The sequence below is a fragment of the Sceloporus undulatus genome, chromosome 1 (genome assembly GCF_019175285.1).
Source record: "Sceloporus undulatus isolate JIND9_A2432 ecotype Alabama chromosome 1, SceUnd_v1.1, whole genome shotgun sequence".
Lineage (NCBI taxonomy): Eukaryota > Metazoa > Chordata > Lepidosauria > Squamata > Phrynosomatidae > Sceloporus > Sceloporus undulatus.
This window is the reverse complement of record NC_056522.1, coordinates 170,412,599-170,421,269: the sequence shown is the minus strand read 5'-3', so window position 1 is coordinate 170,421,269 and position 8,671 is coordinate 170,412,599. Positions and strand designations below refer to the sequence as shown.

Sequence of the window (8,671 nt, the reverse complement as noted above, 5' to 3'; positions counted from 1 at the left end):
GAGAGAGTATTTTCCTTTGACAAAGATAAGTCCACAAAAGAAGAAAGGTAGTCCTCAGAAGAAGAAAGATAAAACCCACCAAGAAGAAAGAGCAAGGTATTTAAGAAGGACTATTGAGAAAAAGGAGATCAGTTTCATGTTTTGTGTTTATAACCAGTAAACCTATGAAAACTTAAGAAATTTGTGGACAAGTCTTTTGTTCAGGTTGTGTTCCTGAGAGCCAGAGGCCTTACTACACCCAAAGTCCATAGCATCGCTCTTGGGACAAAACAGGGATTTAAAAAAAAACACTCCAGTGAAATGTTAATCTCCCTCCAATGTTAAAGTTTTGGTATCAGAGTGTCATGGGAGGAATGATAATTTGTTTAGAAGTTACCTAATCCCACTACAACCAAGATGCACATTCTTATCCCTTCAGAGCTTCATGCTATGATATAGCTTGTTGCATCTGTATTCCAAGTCTCTGCCTGTTTTTAATGCACTATAAAATAAGATCTCTGGACTTGTTTTTCTGTTCTTGGTGGGAAGGTGGTTATCTGGTTGTTGAGGAACTTTCTATAGTTCCATTGTCATGGACTGATCACTACTTGGTAGAGTTTTGACTTACTGGGACTCAGAGCCTCTGGAGGGATGGGGGCCCATTAAGATGGTCCAACCCAGGAGACTTATCAATCCAGATGGATTCCTGATGGCTCTTGAGGACTTTCCTGTTGTCTTGGCAGATGATCCTGTGAAAGCCTTGGCTGATCTCTGGAATACAGAAATGGCCAGAGCAGTGGGCACAATTGCCCTTAAGTGCCCCTTCCCATGAAGTGGAGCCAAAAGTTCTCCCTGGTTCATTGGGGAGCTGGCAGTGATGAAACTAGTGGGCCAAAGACTAGCATGATGATGGTGGGAAAACTAAGGGCAAGTCCAACTGGACACGGGCTAGAATTCATTGGAAGGCCTATACCATGGTGATGGTGACAATAAAGAAATTATGGGCTGATATAGACAGCCACGAAGTGCCATCATGGGACCAATACTTAGGGTTAGGGAGCGTGCATCAACCGCACACTCCCTAACCCTAGCACATCACGGCATTGGTGTCATGACGGCCTCCCGTCCACATGGGGGGCCGCCATCTTGATGTAACGAATGCACAGTGCACTCATTATGTGCGCTGGGCATCTTAAAAAGAACCCAGTTTTTCCATATATTTTTTTTACTCTGGAGGGAGTTTGGCTGGCAATGTTGCCAATCTGGTGACTTTCACACAAAAATGGGGTGTGATTTTGGTGCCTGGCTCTATTTTGGTGCAAATTTGGTGACTTTTGCCCATTTCAGCTCCAGCCTGAGGGAGGCTGGCTACAGAGCAACCAATCCTTTGGAGTTGTCACACACTAACAGTTTTCAGCCAATCAGAGAGAGGACAGTGATTGCCTCCGCCCTCAGGAAAAGCTCAGCCAGGGCAGACGCAAAGCAGGAGACAAGGGCCAGGCAGGCAGCCAGGCACCTGTTGCTTCTTCTTCTGCTAAGCTTGGTCGCTTTGCAGTTCTGAGGCACCTGTGGGTTGCTTGCAGCCTGTTACACAGGAGGAATGAGGGATCTTGGCTTGCTGTGCCTGTCTTCCCAATTGCCTTAGGATTTCCAAGTAAGAAATAAGTTTTAAGGCACACAAAGGCAATAGTTGACATTGGTAGCATGGCTTGATGTTGTGGTAATTAATGCATTAATTGATTGCTGTTGTGGACTGTTGTGTGTGCCTTAGAGTGACATTTGAATTTCTGAATTCGTTGTTGTACTGTGAGGACTATTTGGGTTGACGGGAGGAGAATCTAGTGGAGGGAAAAAGTAGAAGAATAGAGGAGATGTGAGGAGAAAAAGAGGTGGAAAGGTGCTTCTGAGCATGGGCAGAGCACCTGGGTAGAATCATGGATGTTTATCTCCATCTTCCCTCCCTTCCATGGGCTGCCCTACTAGTTGTGTGATGTGAATGTGATGTCCCTGAGTGTGTGTGTGTGTGTGTGTGTGTGTGTGTGTGTGTGTGTGTGTTAGTGATTAAATATGCCTCTGAGCATGGGAAGAGCACCTGGTAAGTTGACATCCCTGCCCTGTCTTCCAAGAATTTTGTTTTGTGGCTCTCTTTTTTGTTCTCTTTTCCATTGCCATCCATACTGCAGAAATAATCCAGTTTGACACTGCGATGGGATTCTGGCCACAACAAACCACCATGCCCAGAATTCCACTGCATGGAGCCCTGGCTGGTAAAAGCAGTGTTTCAACATGTCACAAGTTACAATTCCCAGGATTCCCTGGTTTGACAAGGGAATTGCCTGCACACTTCCAGATCACAGCCCCAGAGAATGAGTCTACAGTATATCAGTGTTGCCAATTTAAGTCCACTTCTTCAGGTGCATTTGGATTTAATAATGATAATATAGCGCGCCCGCGTCATATGTGGGCGCGCCTTACGCGGCTTGAGCATACGCGCTCAAGCCGCAGGGTGTGCGCGGGGCAGCGCTCCCATTCAATTGAATGGGCGCACGCGCCCCGTGCACCACCACACTGCCATGCACGAGCCCCATTGTTTACAATGGGGCTTGAGCATAGGCGTAATTCGCCTTACGCGGAGGGATCCGGAACGGATCCCCGTGTAAGGCGAGGGCCCACTGTAATACTGGTCATGATGATAGAGAGATAGATCTTGTAGCACCTTTGAGACTCACTGAAAGCATGAGCTTTCCTAGACTTTATTAATAACTAAGGTCCAAAACACACTGCAGAAATAATCCAGTTTGTGACCCCTTTAACTCTACTGGCTTAGTGCTAGGGAATCCTGGGAATGATAGTTTGTTGTGGCACCAGAGCTCTTTCTGATGGAGAATGCTCAATGTCTCACAAAACTACCATTCCCAGGGTTCCCTAGCACTGAGCCAGGGCAGCTAAAGCAGTCTCAAACTGGATTATTTTTGCAGTGTGTCTTGGACCCAACTCAGGCTGCATCTTCACTCCAGAAACAATCCAGTTTCAGACCGTTTTAACTGCCATGGCCCAGTGCTATGAAATCCTGGGAATTGTAGTTTGTTGTCACACCAGAGTTTGCTGAGAGAGAAGGTTAAATGTCTCAGAAAACTAGAATTCCCAGGATTCCATAGCACTGAGCCAGGGCAATTAAAGGGTTGTCAAACTGGATTATTTCTGCAGTGCAGTTGCAGCCTAACACATTTCTATTTGGCACAAAGCTTCCTGGACCCCCTTCATGTCAAAATAAGTATCTTAAAAGTATTAGAAGGACTGAAAGATTCTTTGTTTGGTTTTAATGGTAATTAAGAGAGTTGAAATAAGTTACAATTATTTATTTATTCCATTAGGGTTACATTCATTTGCAAAAGATCCGCCATATTAACATTACAGGGACTTTTTGGTGATTTTGACTGAATATTTGGTGTGATGGGGGATTCGGTGTGTTTTGGTCAAACATTTGGGGAAATATCTTCAAGGCTTTTTGGCAACACTGCTGCTGCGGCGCCCCTCTGGAGGGAAACTGGGTGCCCCCAGCCCACCCCTTTGGGACCGTCTGGAGAGCCCCCATATTTCTAGAGTGAATGGTGGCCTCCCAGTTCCAGGGGTTTCTTGATGAAATGGATTATCTAGATCTATTTCAATCTGACTTCAGACCTGGTTATGGGACAGAGACAGCTTTGGTTCCTTGGTGGATAACCTATGCAGGAAAATGGACAAGAGGAGTGTGTTACTATTGGTTCTGCTGGTCCTCTCAGTGGCTTTTGATACCATCTTCTGGGTATTTGGGTATTCCTCTGGGTTGTCTCTCTTAGATGGGACTTGGGAGCACTGTTAGACAGTGGTTCTGGTGTTTCTTGGAGGGGTGAGCTCAGTATATGAACATTTCAAGCATTAATGTTGCTTTCAGGAGAGGACCTTACTTCAAAGTTGACAGATATTTGAAGTAGAAATACTGAAAATAGTCCTGTTTTCCTATTAGAATTGGTAATGTGGAAAGCAAAACATCTTAACACGAAGGCCAAAATAAATCTAACTTCAGCTACCCCAGAATATATCATATGATTAGTTTTTGAAGCCAGCACATCTGTAAACTCATTTTAAAATTGACAGTTCAGAACATATTGTGAAATGTTACATTTGGCACATTTACTAGCACAACAGATGTATTCCCAGTTTGCTTCCTAACTGACAACATAAAATTGAATTTCCAATACATATCTTGAAAATTAAGAAACAAACTTAATGAAGAACTGGATCATAAAAAAAGATACTGGGTACAAGAACTGTAAAGAGGTCTCAGACTGACCTTTAATACATCTGTGTAGATCTGCAAGTATGAATGGAGCCCTTGGGAACATGAGCAGTGACGCATTTGGGAAGCAGATTCCTTTCATACTTATTGCTGAAATGCTTAAAAACATGTTGGAGACTTAAATAGGAAGTGAAATAACCCATGAATGGGAACAATACTCTGTCTAAACTGGCATCCTATCCTCTGATTTCTTGATCCTAGGATGGCCATAGTGATGGTGACCAAAGCTCCTGAGGCAATGCTACTCAGCTGGAGGACTCTTAAAACAAATTATTCAGTGGAAAACTTGCTTGGATAATTAGAAGTCTTAATTTGAGGGGGAGAATAGGAATACTGTATGTCAGTCTGACTTAAACCCACTGTGGTCCTGAAGCTAAACTGGCCAAATTGGAATCTCGCTTCGCTGTGGAGTCAGTTGTGTAGCTTTATGCAAATTATGAACAAAATGCACCAGAACGGAAGGAAAGTGCTATCATATTTGAGCAACCTGATCAGCCCCCCCCCCCCATTTTTATTTTATTTTTTTTACTAAAACCATCCTCAAGGGGGTATGGGGACAATTTTGCCATGATTCTGTGCTATTTTATGCCTACTAGGGGGCCTTTTTTCAATGCAAAATACAGTTGACTTCTCTTTTACTTCTATGTGGAAAAAGGCCTCCCTTGGGCTTAAATCAGCCCAGTGAGTCCCACCCCCATTAAAAAAAAATAAGACTCATAGTCTCTAGGAGTTGTGGGAAGGGGACTCTTAGTAATTTTTAAAAAGAAATCAGTGTGTGTGGGAGAGCAGTGCAGCTAGAATATGGGAGATCTCCTCCCCACACACCATTAGTACCCTGTGAGTTGGTGAGGTCACAGCCAAGGAAGGGATAAGCCTCTCCCTGTATGCTGCTACCATGATAAAAACACTCCAATTACCAATGAGTTATGGGGGGGGGGGGACAGCTGCAAGTTATGTATTTCACTTCACACATACCTATAAATGTAGAACCAGCATCAGTGGTTTGAGTGTTGGACTAGAACTCTGGGAGACCAGTGTTTGAATCCCCACTCATCCATGGAACCTCCCTAGTGACCTTGGGCAAGTCACACATTCAGCCTCAGAGGAAGGCAATGGCAAACCTCCTCTGAACATATCTTTGCCTTAGGATTGCTATAAATCAGAAACAACTTGAAAGCATGCAGTGTTAACAGTAATTGTAGTGTCGTTTGCCCATGCATGGTTTTGTTGTTAACTGCCCTCGAGTCGATCTCGACCCTTGGCGATCTCCAAGACCCCCTGCCCTCCATTGCTCTGTTCAACTCCTGCAAACTCCTACTCGTCATGATCTCTTTAATAGCGTCCATCCACCTTGCATGCAGCCTTCCTCTCTTTCTACTTCCCTCTACCTTTCCTAGCATTACTGTTTTTTTCTAATGATTTATGCCTTCTCATGATGTGTCCAAAGTACAACAACCTGAGTTTTGTCACCTTGGCTTCTAGTGAGATTTCTCGCTTGATCTGCTGCAGGACGCATTTGTTTGTCTTTTTGGCATGGTGCATGGTGGTGTGTGTTGCATAGTAGTGGCTGCTTTTTCAAATCAGCATGAACGGAACTATGGTGCAATGGAGAGGGTCTTTAGGTCCTCGTGCCTGCCACGGTCTTGATCAGAACCTTCCTTCATGGGAGAAAAATGGAAGGGATTTTATCCAAGGATATACCATGCGGATAATGTGTGCAGTAGGCCCACATTCTCTCATCTCCTTTTTTCTTAGGCCGAACTGACATCTGTAAACTCACAGTTTCTTGTCAGGTAGTCTGGGAATTTATATAGGGCAAAAATGACAAACTGAATAATTGAGGAATCCCTCCACGTATTTAAAGAAAAAAAATACACTCCTAAACTACCTAAACAACTTTTAGGTGGCTCTATTTCATTTCCAGATATATATGAACACAGCCCTCTGACTTCTGTATTAGAGAGAGGGGATAAAACTAATAGGAGGACATAACTCTTACACGCTGTTGGCAAGCTTGTTGTTGTGACCATTTACATGGCAGTCCTATGTATGTGTGCTCTTCCTGAGTGCATTCTCACATAACAATATAAGCCCACAAGTAGTGGTAATGAACATTAAGATGCCCATGCTGCATAGTTGTTCTCGCTTAGCTCCTCTTTAACAGTAATCAGAAACTTAGCACTTACAGGAAGCTTAGCATATCTGAATCAGAGACCCTGGCATCTTTCTCCTCTTAACAAGGATTTGTAGTTGGCTTTTGGCCCTACAGGAGGAACAAATAAGCATCTGGATCAGGATAACCTGGGGTTGGGTTGCTGAGTCCCATGTGAGTGGGGCAGTGAAGCTGCTCTAGCTTTATTTAGCACTCCCTCGGAGTGTAGTGGAGTCTCCTTCCTTGGAGGTCTTTAAGCAGAGGCTGGATTGTCATCTGTCAGGGATGCTTTGATTGAGATTTCCTGCATGGCAGGGGGTTGGACTGGATGGCCCTTGCAGTCTCTTCCAACTCTATGATTCTATGATTTCAGATTTTGAAGGAGCTGTCCCAAGGGGCTCAACCTATTTGGGGGATAGGATTCAGCACAATGGATTGGGCTCTTAAAGCTGAGACTGAAGCTCAGAGCAGATTCACTGCTCCACTAAAGTGGGCGCCACTAGCTTTAAGGCTAAGCGTTGTTTGTCTGGCGTTTCTCTGGCAACTTTTCCCTGTTTATAAGAGGAGTCAAAGAGAAGCAATCAGGCCGTCTTTGCATCCACACACTTCCTCATCACCAATAAGGCAGAATTCCCAGCAATTGGTTGCACACACACACACACACACACACACACACACATATATATATATATATATATCTTTCTCTGAAAGGAACAGTTTAATTTTTGCCAGTTTCCTGTCTAGTCAACAGAGAAAAAGAAGAGGGAACGTTGACAAATTTGTTTTCCTTAACCTCAGGCAACTGTTAAACAATAAAACACAATTTCCTATGCTTCGGTCTGACCTGTTTCTACATCAGATATCTTCTATTTTAAAATTACATATGGCTTTAATTTGGTCATGGAATAGATAGCATCAGTGTTACTAGTGTATGTATGACCTAGCAGGAATTCACAAGTCCTAAAGCATACCAGCAAGTAACATGTGGGTGGGGTGCAGTGGGGTGGGTAGCAAAAAAAGTGGAATATTGCCCAAAATGAACGAAAGGCCCGAACAGACAGGCCAGAATAAAGCTGCTTTGGGACACTTTGGAAGTATGCTGTTTAAAAATGACACAGGCATCTTAAGAGGCCAGAAGCTGCACCCAAGCTGTGCTCCAGTTCTTAGGAATGGAGCATGGCTTTGGCGTGGCTTCCGGCCTCTTAGGACGCATGCATCATTTAAACAGCCTCCAAAGTGACCCGAAACAGCTTTATTTTGGCCTGTCTGTTCGGGCCCTAAATTATATTTGTTGTGCAAGACAAAAGAGTACTAAGGAAAGAATACACATTTCTTGACTGTGCTACACAACAGCCAGAAACAGAAAGAAGCTGACATTACACTAGTGTGATGGGATCTTCTTTATATGCCTGAGATTATATTTTATCTCTTCCCCACAGAAGGCCCCTTGTCACTAACACATGCCCTTCTTTTATCCTTTTAACACTCTCCCTAAACGGATACGGCCAGAGTCCCAAGTGTCTACCCCAAACCAATTCAATATCTTAGGTAGCATGCTTGCCTTTGCTTGTAATGTCCAGAATTCATTCAGGCAGAGACATCTGTTATAAAATGTAAATGGCAACTTTATTTAATAACATAAAGCAAGGAAACATCTTAGTTGGGTTACTTCAACTGTGGTTACATTAACATACACTTGCAGGCTTATCACAATCCCCTCTGGACTTTCTTAAGTGCCTCCTTCTCCTGTCGGAATTCCTCTCTGACTCTCACTGAAGAACCAGTCATTCCTTATCTGACTCTCACTGAAGAACTAGTGAGAATCCTTATCTCTTACTGAAATTCCTTATCTGTCACTGAAGAGCTACCTTAGATTCCTTATCTGACTGTCACTGAAGCCCAAATTCCTTATCTGTCATTAAAGGACTCCTGAGACTCCTTATCTCCCACTGAAGAACTAGTGAGAATTCTTATCTTGCTATCATTGAATAATAATAATAATAATTTGTTTTATTTATATACCGCTATTCCAAAGATCATAGCGGTGAACAGCAAGTAAGCTAATTAGCAAGTAAGCTAATTTGCCCCCAACAGTCTGGGTACTCATTTTAGCGACCTCGGAAGGATGCAAGCCTGAGTCGAGCTTGGGCCCTTTTGCTGGTCTTGAACTCGCAACCTTGTGGTTTCGAGTGAATGGCTGT

General features: G+C 43.6%; 1 protein-coding gene across 1 annotated transcript in view; it reads left to right on the top strand.

The window, feature by feature from the left end:
* The window catches only part of COL4A1 (collagen type IV alpha 1 chain), a 207,521-nt gene that overhangs the window by 23,289 nt on the left and 175,561 nt on the right, over nucleotides 1–8,671 (top strand).